Genomic DNA, 13,487 nt, shown 5'->3' on the forward strand with positions numbered 1-13,487 from the left:
CTCACCCCCCCCCACCAACTCATATACATTATCTTTAATACATATTGTATATATTTCTGCTGGCATGCGTACTGTATGTAGGCAGAAAAAAAAGGAGGCAATTTCTGCAGAAGCTAAGAGAGTTGGTTATCCTTTAAAAATCCCTTCATATTCCTCTAGCACACACAGCAGCACATCACGTCCTGTATGCCTACATTATATGCATTCATCATTACGAAAGAAAACACACTTTCAAGGCCTGATTCACCTCTCACAAAAACTAATTTTACACCCATGCAACCACAGCTTTAAGCTGTATGTTATTCCAGATTTACACAGATTTAAAGCAGAAGGAAAGTGAGGCTCCACATTTTCATGAAGATGAACAGTGGATAAACATGAAGCCTGGAGCTGGCACTAAAGCCTTTTCATCTCCAGAATAATCCCCTGTAAGAAACCCAGATCCCTAGTTAGAGTTTGCAGTAGTTTCCTTCTAACCGCTGATCTGCTTCATCATTTTACAGCAAGTAAATTTTCTTCTCAGTGGGTGAACTGCATGACAAACCATAGGCAAACTTCTGAAAAACTGCAAACACTTACACTTTACTGCAAATGTAACCATAACAATTCAAAGTACTAATTTTCTACCTCATATAATATGTGTAAGTATGCCTTGGCAACACTCACGGGGAACATAATTTAACAGCGCCTCTATCTTCCTTACCTCGAGCGGGGATATTTCTGTCACATACTTAACAGAAGGCCTGCTGTTTGAGGTTTCTATGTGCTTATCTTCAGTGTTGTTTTTTTCCCTGGAAGATCTTGAGGGGGTATTTGTTATTTCTTTAACCCTTCCTTAGACGGGTGACAGCTTTGCTCTGTTGATAGAAATGTAGTATCTTGCTTCTTAATCTTTCTATGGATAATAAAAAGAAAAGAAATGAGAATATGTGAGCTAGAAGCCTCAGAGGAAGCAGTTCAGAAAAATGAGTGCTGATCACAAGAGAGGAGAAATCAGCTGTCTGCTGCATTTCTTCTCTCTGGTAGGGCTACACCAGTGGTCTCACACAATGGATGAATGGTTTATGAAATAACACAAGATAGTTGTTGTAGCTGAAATACAATAATGTATAAGGCTAAAGCCACACATACTGTAAGAGGCCACCTCTTCCCTGAAGATTTTATGATTCATAGATGCTAGGGTTGGAAGGGACCTCAATAGATCATCGAGTCCGACCCCCTGCATAGGCAGGAAAGAGTGCTGGGTCTAGATGACCCCAGCTAAATGCCTATCTAACCTCCTCTTGAAGACCCCCAGGGTAGGGGAGAGCACCACCTCCCTTGGGAGCCCGTTCCAGACCTTGGCCACTCGAACTGTGAAGAAGTTCTTCCTAATGTCTAGTCTAAATCTGCTCTCTGCTAGCTTGTGGCCATTATTTCTTGTAACCCCGGGGGGCACCTTGGTGAATAAAACCTCACCAATTCCTTTCTGTGCCCCCGTGATGAACTTATAGGCAGCCACAAGGTCGCCTCTCAACCTTCTCTTGTGGAGGCTGAAGAGGTCCAGGTGCCCCAGTCTCTCCTCATAGGACTTGGCCCGCAAGCCCTTAACCATACGAGTGGCCCTTCTCTGGACCCTCTCCAGGTTATCCACATCCCTCTTGAAGTGTGGCGCCCAGAATTGCACGCAGTACTCCAACTGCGGTCTGACCAGCACCCGATAGAGGGGAAGTATCACCTCCTTGGATCTGTTCGTCATGCATCTGCTGATGCATGATAAAGTGCCATTAGCTTTTCTGATGGCTTCGTCACACTGACGACTCATGTTCATCTTGGAGTCCACTAGGACTCCAAGATCCCTTTCCGCTTCCGTGCCCCCAAGCAGGTCATTCCCTAGGCTGTAGGTGTGCTGGACATTTTTCCTCCCTAGGTGCAGTACTTTGCATTTCTCCTTGTTGAATTGCTTTCTGTTGTTTTCTGCCCACTTGTCCAACCTGTCCAGGTCTGCTTGCAGCTGTTCCCTGCCCTCTGGCGTGTCCACTTCTCCCCATAGCTTTGTGTCATCTGCAAACTTGGACAGAGTACATTTCACCCCCTCGTCCAAGTCGCTGATGAAGACATTGAAGAGTATCGGTCCAAGGACCGAGCCCTGCGGGACCCCACTGCCCACACCCTTCCAGGTTGAGACCGACCCATCCACCACGACTCTCTGGGTGCGACCCTCTAGCCAATTCGCCACCCACCGGACTGTGTAGTCATCCAAGTCACAGCCTCTTAACTTGTTCACCAGCATGGGGTGGGATACCGTATCGAAGGCCTTCCTGAAGTCTAAGTATACGACATCCACCCCTACTCCTGCGTCCAGGAATTTTGTAACCTGGTCATAAAAAGAGACTAGATTAGTCAGGCATGATCTACCTGCTACAAACTTGTGCTGGTTTCCCCTCAGCATAATTTTTCCTGCTGGGCTCTCGCAAATGTGAGCCTTGATAATTTTTTCAAAGACTTTGCCAAGGATGGAGGTGAGACTGACTGGCCTATAGTGGCCCGGGTCCTCCTTCCTCCCCTTCTTGAAAATGAGGACCACATTGACCCTTTTCCAGTCCTCCGGGACCTGGCCCATGCACCACGAGTGTTCAAATATTCCCGCCAGTGGCTCTGCAATGACGTCAGCCAGTGCCTTCAGTACCCTCGGATGGAGCTCATCCGGGCCTGCCGACTTAAAGGCATCCCATTCCTCCAAGTGACTTTGCACCATCTCAGGGTCTACACATGGTAGTCTGGCGCCTTGCTGCTGCCTCTCTACAATCCCAGTGAGAGACTTGTCGTGTCCCTCGCTTAGGAACACTGAGGCAAAGAACTCGTTGAAGAGTTCAGTCTTGTCCCCCCTGTCCGTCACCAATTGTTTCTGCCCATTTAGCAGTGGTCCTATTCCTCCCTGGGCCTTCCTTTTACTCCCTATATATCTAAAAAACAATTTCTTGTTATTCTTAACTTGGGATGCCATCCTCAGCTCCATGGTATCTTTGGCCCATCTAACTGCCTCCCTACAAGTGCGAGCAGAGGAGGTATACTCCTCTTTGGTAATCTCTCTCTGTTTCCACTTTTTATATGCTCCCCTTTTAGCCCGTAGGCTGCTCTGGATTTCTCTGGTCAGCCAGGGAAGCTTTCTGGCCCCTTTCCCTCTTTTTCCTCGCATCGGGATCATCTCCCTCTGTGCCCGAAGGGTCATTTCCTTAAGGCACAGCCACCCTTCCTGGGCTCCCATCTCTTCAAAACTCCTACTCTGCAGTGCGTCCTTGACTAATCACCTGAGTTCAATAAAATCAGCTTTCCTAAAGTCTAGCACTTTCACCCTACTAGTTACCTTACCCACTCAACGTCTTATGATGAATTCTATTATTAGGTGATCACTGTCCCTCAGGTGACCACCAATCTGTAGGTCCCCTACCATGTCATCCCCCGTTGCCAATACCAGGTCTAGTAAGGCATTCTCCCTAGTGGGACCATGCACCTCCTGCGTCAGGTGGAGGTCCTGTACACAGGATAGGAACCTGCGTGAATGGTGGGGCTTTGCTGTCTGCATCTCCCAGCAGATGTCTGCGTAGTTTAGGTCCCCCATGACTACTGCCTCCTTAGTTTTTATGGTCTCTGAGAGTTGCCTCAGGAGCCCCAAATCTAGCTCTTCCCCTTGGTGTGGGGGTCTGTAGCAGACCCCTGCCACCAAATCCCTTTCTCCTTGACCCCCATGTAACCTAACCCACAATCCTTCTACTTTCTCCTCCTTCGATTCTGTCTTGATGAGGGTCGATGTATATTGCTCATTGACATAGAGCACAACCCCTCCCCCTTTCTTCCCCACCCTGTCCTTTCTGTACAGTTTATAACCCTCAATATGTACCACCCAGTCATGGGAAGAATCCCACCAGGTTTCTGTTAGCCCTACTAAGTCGTAGGTGTTTTTTGCAAGCAGGAGTGCTAGTTCATCCTGCTTGCTCCCCATGCTCCTAGCATTAGTATATAGGCACTTGAGCCCTGTGACTGGTGCCTTTGCTGCCCCCCCGCTCTGAGTCCCAAGGGGCCCCTTATTGTTTACTTATGATATACAGAGAAGACACCCAAAAAAGGTAGGAAGTATTTTTAATCTCATTTACAGTTGAATAAGGAGGACCATGTGATTGAGGGACATCTATGCCACTTCTGTAGTGCTCACGGAAGAGCTGCTCTCAGGTATACTCTGCCTGCTGGTTTCTGCTTCACAAGCATTAGTCCCAGAAATGAGACAATGAAGCTCCTGGAAGATGTCTCCCTGCTACTACTCTGGAAACAGATCTCAAAGTGGTGGCCTGGGGCAACCTCAGTGTGATTTCACCTCCTCATTTCCACAGCTGGCATTTTTTAGTGTGAACAGGTGAGACCAGACATGTGTGAGAATGATCCTTCCAGCAGCGTGGTAGAAGTGTTATAGACTTATTTAAAGATACTTTCCCAAAGGAGAGTTTCACAGACCTAGAACTCAAACCCAGACCTTGTGGGTTCTCTGGTTCTGCGTCAACCACACCACCAGCATTCCTCTTTCCATATTTCTCATGTGTCCTTTATCTCATGCTTTTTTTTATAATTGAAAATAGTAATATTTTGGACAGGGTGGTGGTAGGTCTGGAAACAGCATTGCAAGGTAAAAGGTTGGTGGAGAGAGGAGTTAAGGCTCTCCGCTTCACAGCAGGGCTGGCCCCGCCTCTCTGCTCCCTGGCTAGAGCTCCAGCAGGTACAGCAGGGTCTGCCTGGCTTCCTCCTGCTCCTCCCCCCCTGCTCCTGCTGAAATAAGGATTCCCCACCGCTTCCCACAGCACAGACCATAGCCAGCACGTGGTATGCTAGCTAATGCTGAGAGATGTCTGTGTAAAGCAGACAGGACAGGGGCAGACAGGACCGTGTCTGCTTAGGGCTTTTTGGAGCTAATGAACAGGTCAGCTGGTAATATTTCTCTGTTCCTTCCTTGGAAAAAGTTGCTTAAGAAAAGTTTGAACTAATGAGAGAGACTTTTGTTTTCTTCATGCGGTGCTAAATGCTGTGTTACTCCTTTAACTCCCAGCTGTGTAAGTAAATGCTGTGTAACTCCCTGCTGGCTCTCTCACTGGTCAGGAGCAGCGAGGGGGGGGGGAGAACCCCTCCCTAATCAGAGCATCCTCCTGAGGCCTAGCCATGCCCCCCTCAGCTCAGCACTAGGTCTGCGCCCCCTGTACAAAGCACGGAGAGTGTTAAGCTGCTGGAGAATGGAATCCAAAACTACTTACATGATGAACAGAGAGCTGCCCAAACTAGAAATGCTGAGCACAGGGGTGTGTCTTAACTTTGCCCCTTTTTGGGTTTAGGCACTTGAATCTAGGCTGTAAGGAGATGCCTGTTTTCACTTAGGACTGGTAACCTTGAACTGTGTCCTGGAGTTAGGAGTATAAGCCCTTTCTTCAAAAAAATAGAACCAAAGTCATGGCTTTCTTTTGAAACAGAGGGAGAGGAGTTAGTGTTGCCTTGTTAGACACTAGCCTGATGGGTAGGGCACTTGCCTATGAAGTGAGAGAACTGGGTTCAATTTGTTCCTTAATCTAAGGCGGGTCCAAAGCCCATCTCTGTCCACCCTGGAGAGTGCCCTGACCATCCAGCTACAGGTTAAGTTAGGATAGGGGCATTCCTGTTTTTCTTGTTCTACTGCATAGAAAAGAATTAAAGATTCACTGAGGAGAAAAAGTGCACCTAGATCTATAGCCTAATGGTGAGAACACTTGCCTGGGGCTTTTTTTCAATAGCTTTACTGCAAAAATTATACATTTTGAATCTTGCAGTATGCACAAGAGCAGAACTTGATTGGTGAAACCTCAAGTGCCTGTAAGGTAAGTCAGAGGCTTAAGAGTGGCACATTTGGACTTACGCATCTAAATGCTACCCAGTCCCAATACAGACTCCTAAATCCCTTCATTTATGTGGGCCATCACATCTCTGTGCCTCAGTTCTCTGTATATAAGATGAGGATAACAATATGGCCCTGCCTCAGAGAAGGGCTGCAATGATAAGAGCACTCAGTATTGTGAGGTGCTCAGATGCTGCACTCAAGGTGAGGCCGCGCACATGCAGTACTTAAGCTGGCTTTTATTCCAAATGCTTGAATGGTTTTGAAGTTTTACCTATAAGGCTGTTGTGGTGCACATGCTAGCATGCAGTAATCCATGTGTTAAATGTGATCCCCATCAAGGCAAACCAGGCCTCCGGGAATCAGAGGTTAACAGGATTTCAAATCTGAACAGGTATGTTTGTAGCTTTGGGTGTTAACATACAACTTCTCAGTCACCAGCTTTACTGCCTATCACAGCTGCATGGACTTCACACTTGTCAGCACAAAGAGAGCTTAAAACACAACTTTCCCCTAGCCAAAGCTCCTAATGTGGGAGCTATTGGAGTATTATTACAAGCTTAGTCAAAGGACAATTTGTAAAGGGCATTCGTTATACACAGAATAATATATGTAGGTATTATCCCCATTAATCACAATCATAATCCTTTCTACATTCATCAGTGTACTCACTCCAGCATACAGTTCTGCTTTATTTATGTCTTTGGCAAACTTCCACTGTTTTCAGGGCATTATACTTAACTACTTAACTATTAACATGCTCATAGCCCTACATTGTTTACCTGATTTAGAGCTGGACAGGGAGAGGAAAATTCCCTGATCCCCTTCCCCCCCGCAAGAAAATTTCAGATTTTTTTTGTTTTAAATTTTCATCTCAAATCAGGATCCACCTCTGGCAGTGAGGTGAGTGGTGGCAGCACCAGGCGAGAGGTATCAAAGAGCCATGGGGGTTAATGCAACCCTTGCTTGCTGTGCTGCCACTGAAAAATGTCCTCAATGGGGCTTCATACCCCAGAATTTGGTTTTGAGCCCTTCCAGGAGCCTGCCTGCCAGATGAAACAGCTCTGCCCAGGGTTTGTATAGTAAATGCACTTAACATAGATGGTTAAGAAACACTGCATTTTGATATCAACCTTATAATCCTGTTTTGCCATCAATTGGTGTAAATTTGAAAATGAAATTGTTTTGAATTGGGAAAAAAATGACTTGAATGTGAATGGACATGTTTAGGTTTTGAAAATGTCCAAAAGAGACATTTCTAAAGTACTGGGGTGGGGAGCAGAGGAGAAAGTTCATCACACAGATTCATTCTTGATAAAAGTTTTAGTTTTCATAAATGGAGCCTGACTAGGGCTAGCCCGAGGCTATTCTTGCAAGTCTGGTCTTGCCCGCATGAATACATTTTGAAACTTTCACCATGAAAAGACCTTCAACTAGTTTGACACCAATGCAGAGAAAGATGGGAAATAAATCAATCCCCTAAAACATATTAATCAGATGTATAGCTCTGCATTTGGGTTAGTAAACTGAAAAGGATGCCAAGGAAGGCCAAGAGAAAGCTTATTCACTGCTGACTAATATTTTAAAAATATATTCATCTCACCAAAATGAATTCCTTACTTGTGCATCTGATACAAGAAACAGCATTACAGCTACCATTCAATAGTAACTTGGAGGAATCCTTTCAGGAATCTTTGACTCAGTTGCAATTTGGGCGTTAGTCATACAGTAGATGAGATGCAGACTAGAAAATAACTGTTCTACTATGAAAAATTAGACATAAAACAAACTGTCCCTATAGGCTGGTATCAATACCTCAGCACATTTTTGCCTTAAAAGTTAGGTGTAACCGCAGCAAAGCAGTTTGTGGACATGAGGCTGGAACTGAATTTATAATGCAAAGAAGAGGAAGGAACGACTTTGGTCAAATTATTATGAAGGCAATAGCAGCAGATGGAGGATATTTTAAAAAGGAGAACATTAGTATTGACAGGAGAGTTGAGAGAGAGCAGCTTTCTGGTGAGCTGCTTTTTGGGTACCAATCGTGTTGCTGTCCTCACATGAGCGAAATAAAATGGGATCTAACTCCTATCAATGGTGGCCTACACATAGTATAGTTGGTTTACCTCACTAGAATGCTGATTACTCTATAATCACTTTTTAATGTAGTTTGGGGGATACAGTATATGTATCATTTCCTTTATTACAGCTGAGTCTTTCAATCATCACGATACAAAGAAAATCCATTGTTTTGAACAGATGCACTCCTTTATTTGCTAACATGTTCCTGGCTGACACTAATTTGCCAAAGCAAAATTTAGCATCCATCTTCAAAATGCGGTTCACTAATGCCATTCCAAAAACCGATGGGCATGCAATAAACAGCATCCAACAACCTGTAATAAAGCAGTTTTACTACAGAAGTTCATTATGCACGCAACTCTATGCAGCTTCCTGTGTATTTTGGGGGAAGGCTTGAAATTAATTTGAAAAAGCGGTAATTAAAATTAAAGCTATGCCTCAAATAAAATACAGTTACATCAGGGCCACAGACATGTCATATCCCTGTGAGTGATTTTTTTCAAAGCAGCGATGATTAATTTTGTTATGGAGTATGGTGCTGTGTTTGAGGTGAGCCTGTGTTACAGCAGACTTCTAAGCCATGAGAAGCAGACATTTAGGGTTCAGAGATTCAGTACATATCTGATTAGCATCTCAGAACATAGATATTTCTTTACTCGTTAAACTGTTAGATGCAATTGAGTCTGCAAATTTGAGTGGAAGTCAATTTATGTATTCACACATCATCTAATCTACATACATCTGTCTAATCCATCTATTGATAATTTATGCTACTCATTGCCGTGAAAGAGGTTTTTGTTTTGTTTTGTTTTGTTTTTGGTGGGTTTTTTTATTTTTTATTTTTTTGAGTTTTCCAATGATTCCTGAGAATTTGGAAAGACCACAAGATTGCCCTTTTTACTTAAAATCCTAGGGAATCCATAATTGCATTAAAGGGTAAACAGAATTCTTTAAGTTAATAATTTCTTTTTTTCTAATCTTAAGGAAGTTTTCCTTTGATTCTAATTTCAGGCAAAATTTCAAGAATGCTCTTATTTTAACTGCTTGGGGCAATTCTCTACTTCTAATTTAGTGCAGGTTCCAGAGTAATTAAATTGCAGTTAGTGATATTGCTTTCCCATCATAATTATGGTTTTTCTGCAGTGCTGGTTCTTGGTGGTTACTTATCAAGTGGTCTTCTCTTTGATTCCTATTGCATGTTCTTTGTTAACATTTGTGAACAGATCATAACCTACCTAGATTGCCCTACCATCCATAATTAATTGTTATGCATCCAAATTAGAAATGGATCTGGACAAAACCTTTCATTCAAACAATACTGAATTCTGGCAAAGTTATGATCCAAATACTATCTTTGCAGGTGTGGCTAACTTTTGGAGCAGACTGACAAGAGAGTATGGAATCACACCCATCATTCACACAGGGTTGGGGTGAAGGGATGACAGAGAAGAGCAACATAAAATTCCTCTCTGGGCGCTTGTGCACCTGACACCATTTCCATGTACATTTGACAAAAATGTCACTTTGTGTGGCTTAATGGCATCACACCTTACATGTGCAGGATTTTGGGGGGTTTAAAATGAGTTTGTATCATTGCAAACTAAACTACATCCTAATGTAGTTTAGTTTGTAACAATGCACTGCAGCTATTAGTCAGCTCACCCCCCCTAGGAGCAGGAGAGGCAGGCAGGCTCTACAGGAAAAAAGGATCAGGCCGCTTGCCACTTCGACCTTTAGCAGGCATGTGCTGAAGGCAGAAGTGGTGGGGGTCCTGATCTTTCTTTTTTCTTCCAGTGGGCTGTTAGTGGGCCAGTGCTGCCCCAGCTTGGGCTTGGGGAAGAGTTGGATTGGGAAGAGTTGGATCAGATCAAGGGCTGCTTGGCCCACTTTGCCCACCAGCAGCTCACCCCCCAGATGCAGGCAGACTCCTCCAAAAAACAGGATTAGGTCCCTTACCATAAAGCCCTAAATTGAAATGGTGGGTTTCAATTAAAAACCCACCATTTCAATTTAGGGGACATAGAATGCAACCCTAAGGACTAAACCCCCATCACGTGTACAAGCACCCTCTTTTTCCAGCAGCCAAGAGGGATGAAGAAGGAAGGAGAAAGGATAGTGTTAGAGCTGAAGATAATCACAAAATAGCCGTGGCATGACTTCCCAACGTTGCTTATTAGGTCTGTAGCCAGATGTGCCACCACTTGACGATGATGTCAACCTCTGTTGCAATATCAGATGCTCAGCGTGACTAATCCATTTGTAGCTCTGACTCCATCTCCTGACCTAGGCAGTCTTTACATCTCCGATGCTGAGTGTCAAAACAAGAGGGAAAAGAAATCAAAGGGACCTATACCTAATATTTATTTGTGAAAATTAACAAGCTTGCTACCAAATAATATGCAGATTTGCTTATAAGTGGCTAACTACATTTGGAAATATGAAGTGAATCAGATGAAACAGCCTACTGAACATGTAAAAAGAGAAACAATATACACAATTAAACATCTTTAAAATAGAAAAAGCTAGTCTTGGAGTATCACCAGTCCCCCACAGAGCAGTTTGGCTTCTAAAATGACCTTGTTTCTGAAACCTGTCTACGCACCCTCAACTCATAAAGGCAACTTAATAAACCTCCCAGACCTGAAATGAATGTTTTGATGACACTATGAATACAGTATATGCTAAAGATCTTCCATTCCATTTTCTATAACCATAAACAGATACGCTTTAATGGTCTGATGCCTTTACCTTAAAAAATTCCAATTTAGTTCCCTAGAGCTATAATAATAAAAACTGCTGACATTCTGATTTTATTTTTCAGAGTAAGAACAACCTGTCTTATAAAGGCTTTTCTATATTTGTGGTCTGGCAAGATGAAGATAGGTCTGAGAATTCAGCATCTTTCTTAGCAAGGTAGTATGTTTCTTCATCTGAAAGGAGTAGGTTAAGTACTTTTAATTTTGGCAAAGATGAGAGTAAGTCTTTCAACACAGAGAACTTTGCATCAGTATTTCTACCATTTCTAGTATGAAGAGAGAAGCAAACCTTTCCACTGAGGCATACACATTGGAAGGAAGAGGATTTTCTTCCATGTGGAGAATACATAAATGAGTATGATCGTTTCCTTATTTTAAACATCCTAAGTTTCATACCTGAAGCAACAAGCACTAAAAAAATTAATCCTTTTAGGTCTAGACTTTACAGGACATGAAAGAGGGAAGCAAACGAGTGGAAAGATATGTGTGCACACAAGGAAAAAAATTCAATGCTGCAGAAAGTATATCCCTCTATTGTAGCATGCCTTAGAAGGTCTTACATATTTTAACTCATATCTGAAATCGCAATACAGAATTAGATGTGGACTCGGCATTTTGCTGCCTGTTACAGTAAGTGTTGACATTGTATTGAAAGCACAGCCATGGTGTAGAAAAAATACTTATATTGATTTGACAGAATTCAATCTTTAGATATCTCTAGCAACCAGCATGGGGTTATTTCACTATGTGCGCAAACCATATTTTAATAATTTTCACCAGGAATGATCATGGCAATCTTTTGTAGCCCCGCATTTTCTATTTCTGCTATTTATGTTTTGTGGTTGTTTGCTCAAGACTGTTTAGAAGGAAAATCCATCCTTTGAAGATTTAAGTCTTTGTATGGAAAGCTGCAAGCTCACTCTATTTTTTGGAATGGTTTTTGTCATGTGCAGTTATATACCTCACTGCCCAAAGTGTCAGTTGCTCTTTTTTCTTTATATCTGTGACACATTATTGTCAATATTCTTTATATATATAGGTTCTGTGCTGTAGAGGAATAGTGTTAAGGCTGCAGAAAAAGCAGTTTGTGATCCTTCCACTGACCAGAATTACACTTAGTTTACATTTCTTTTAATCAATATACTGAAGGGATGTCAAACCCATAAAGCACCTCAGGCCAGATCTGGACTGCAGGACTTCTTGTGGGCTGAACACAGATGTGGTGGCAATGGGGTCAGTGGCAGCAACAGTGGATCAAGCAGCAATGGTGGCTGCGGGGGTTAATGCAGTCATTGTTCAACACATGGCCCCAACAGGGCTCTAGGGCCTGGATTTTGGTAGCAGGCCCTGGTCCCATTCTCTCTGCCCCCAAATTCCCATCCCTTCTGGGAGCCCTGAGGGCTGGATCCAGGCTGTGGGCTGTACATTTGACATCCGTGATTATACCCCATTGTATAATACTAGACTACAATGTTGCATTGAGCACTAGTCAAAAAACAAAAATCAAACCAACCAACAAAAAAACACTGTAGGACTAATCCTTTGACCCCCCCCCCTCCCCCATATTACATCTGTGATTCCTAGATTCAAATACCTTTTGGAAAGGAAAGAGGGAAAAGGATTAAGAATCAATTAGTGAGAGACTATGCTTAACAGAGATATTTACAGTGGACTGATCTTCTGGGCCATTAAGTCTAGTCACCTGTTATTGCAGGCAACCTCATCCTATAGTTCCTTTGCAAACTAGTCAAGAGTTTTTGAACTTCAGTTTTTCTGAGCAACGAATTTTCCACCAAAAATGCATCACATTCTCAATCGACTCAATAAAATGAACTTTGATTGCTAAGGTCCCATGGGGAGCATGTTAGACTTACAAACATGTCAACAGCAGCTTCACAAGCAGTAACGTCCCCTTCATAAATTCCACTCTGAGATGAACCTGCTTCTTGTAGAAACCCTTAAGTAAAACCTGCCATTTCTAAGTTCAGATGGGCTCCCCAGGAGGAGAGAGCCTCTCTCCTAGAGCACCTACATTTACCTTAGTGCATTAGAAAGATCCCCCTAAAGTACAATTCTGAGCAAACCAAGCTCTTCAACTAGTGTGACTACCTCAGGCCTGAAGATCAATTTTGTACTTTCTTAGCACCACCTACCATAAATTCTGTTTAATTAACCCTTTCTGCCAACCCAGAATGGACATTTAGAGTTGTCAGAAAGCCTTGTGCTTTCTTCTTTCTCCAAAACAAGAAATCCCTAACAATACAGTTTAGGAAGTATGTGTCTCACCTTCTCAATCTCTCTTTCTGCTGTAAAAATATTGACATGTCTCCAGATAAGGGAAGTCAGAAGGACCCAAACTTGAATTTTAGTTTCCTATCTCTCCAAGTACTTCTATAACTCCCATTACAGTATCTCAGCACCCCACAATACTTAATGAATTGTATCCTCACAGAGCTCCTGTGAGATAGGGAATAGGAAAATTCTCCATGGGAACTGAGGCAGGAGATGAAATGACTTGTTCCAAGTAACACAAGAAAGCTGGAATAGGAATTGAGCCTAGGGCTTAAGCTTTAGTCCAGGGCTTTGTATAAGAGGGCTCATGAAACAATCTAATATAATAAAAGGCTTAGTCTATCTGTCTGTGTATCTGTCTGCCTGTCCATAACACTTTTGGGCAACTGCACATGCACTGCCGAGAGGGTGGGCAGCAATTGGCTGGGTGGCTCGGGCTGTGCGGGCCCAAAGTTGCCACGCTGCCAGGG

This window comes from Alligator mississippiensis, chromosome 2, assembly GCF_030867095.1.
Source record: "Alligator mississippiensis isolate rAllMis1 chromosome 2, rAllMis1, whole genome shotgun sequence".
NCBI classification, from domain to species: Eukaryota; Metazoa; Chordata; order Crocodylia; family Alligatoridae; genus Alligator; species Alligator mississippiensis.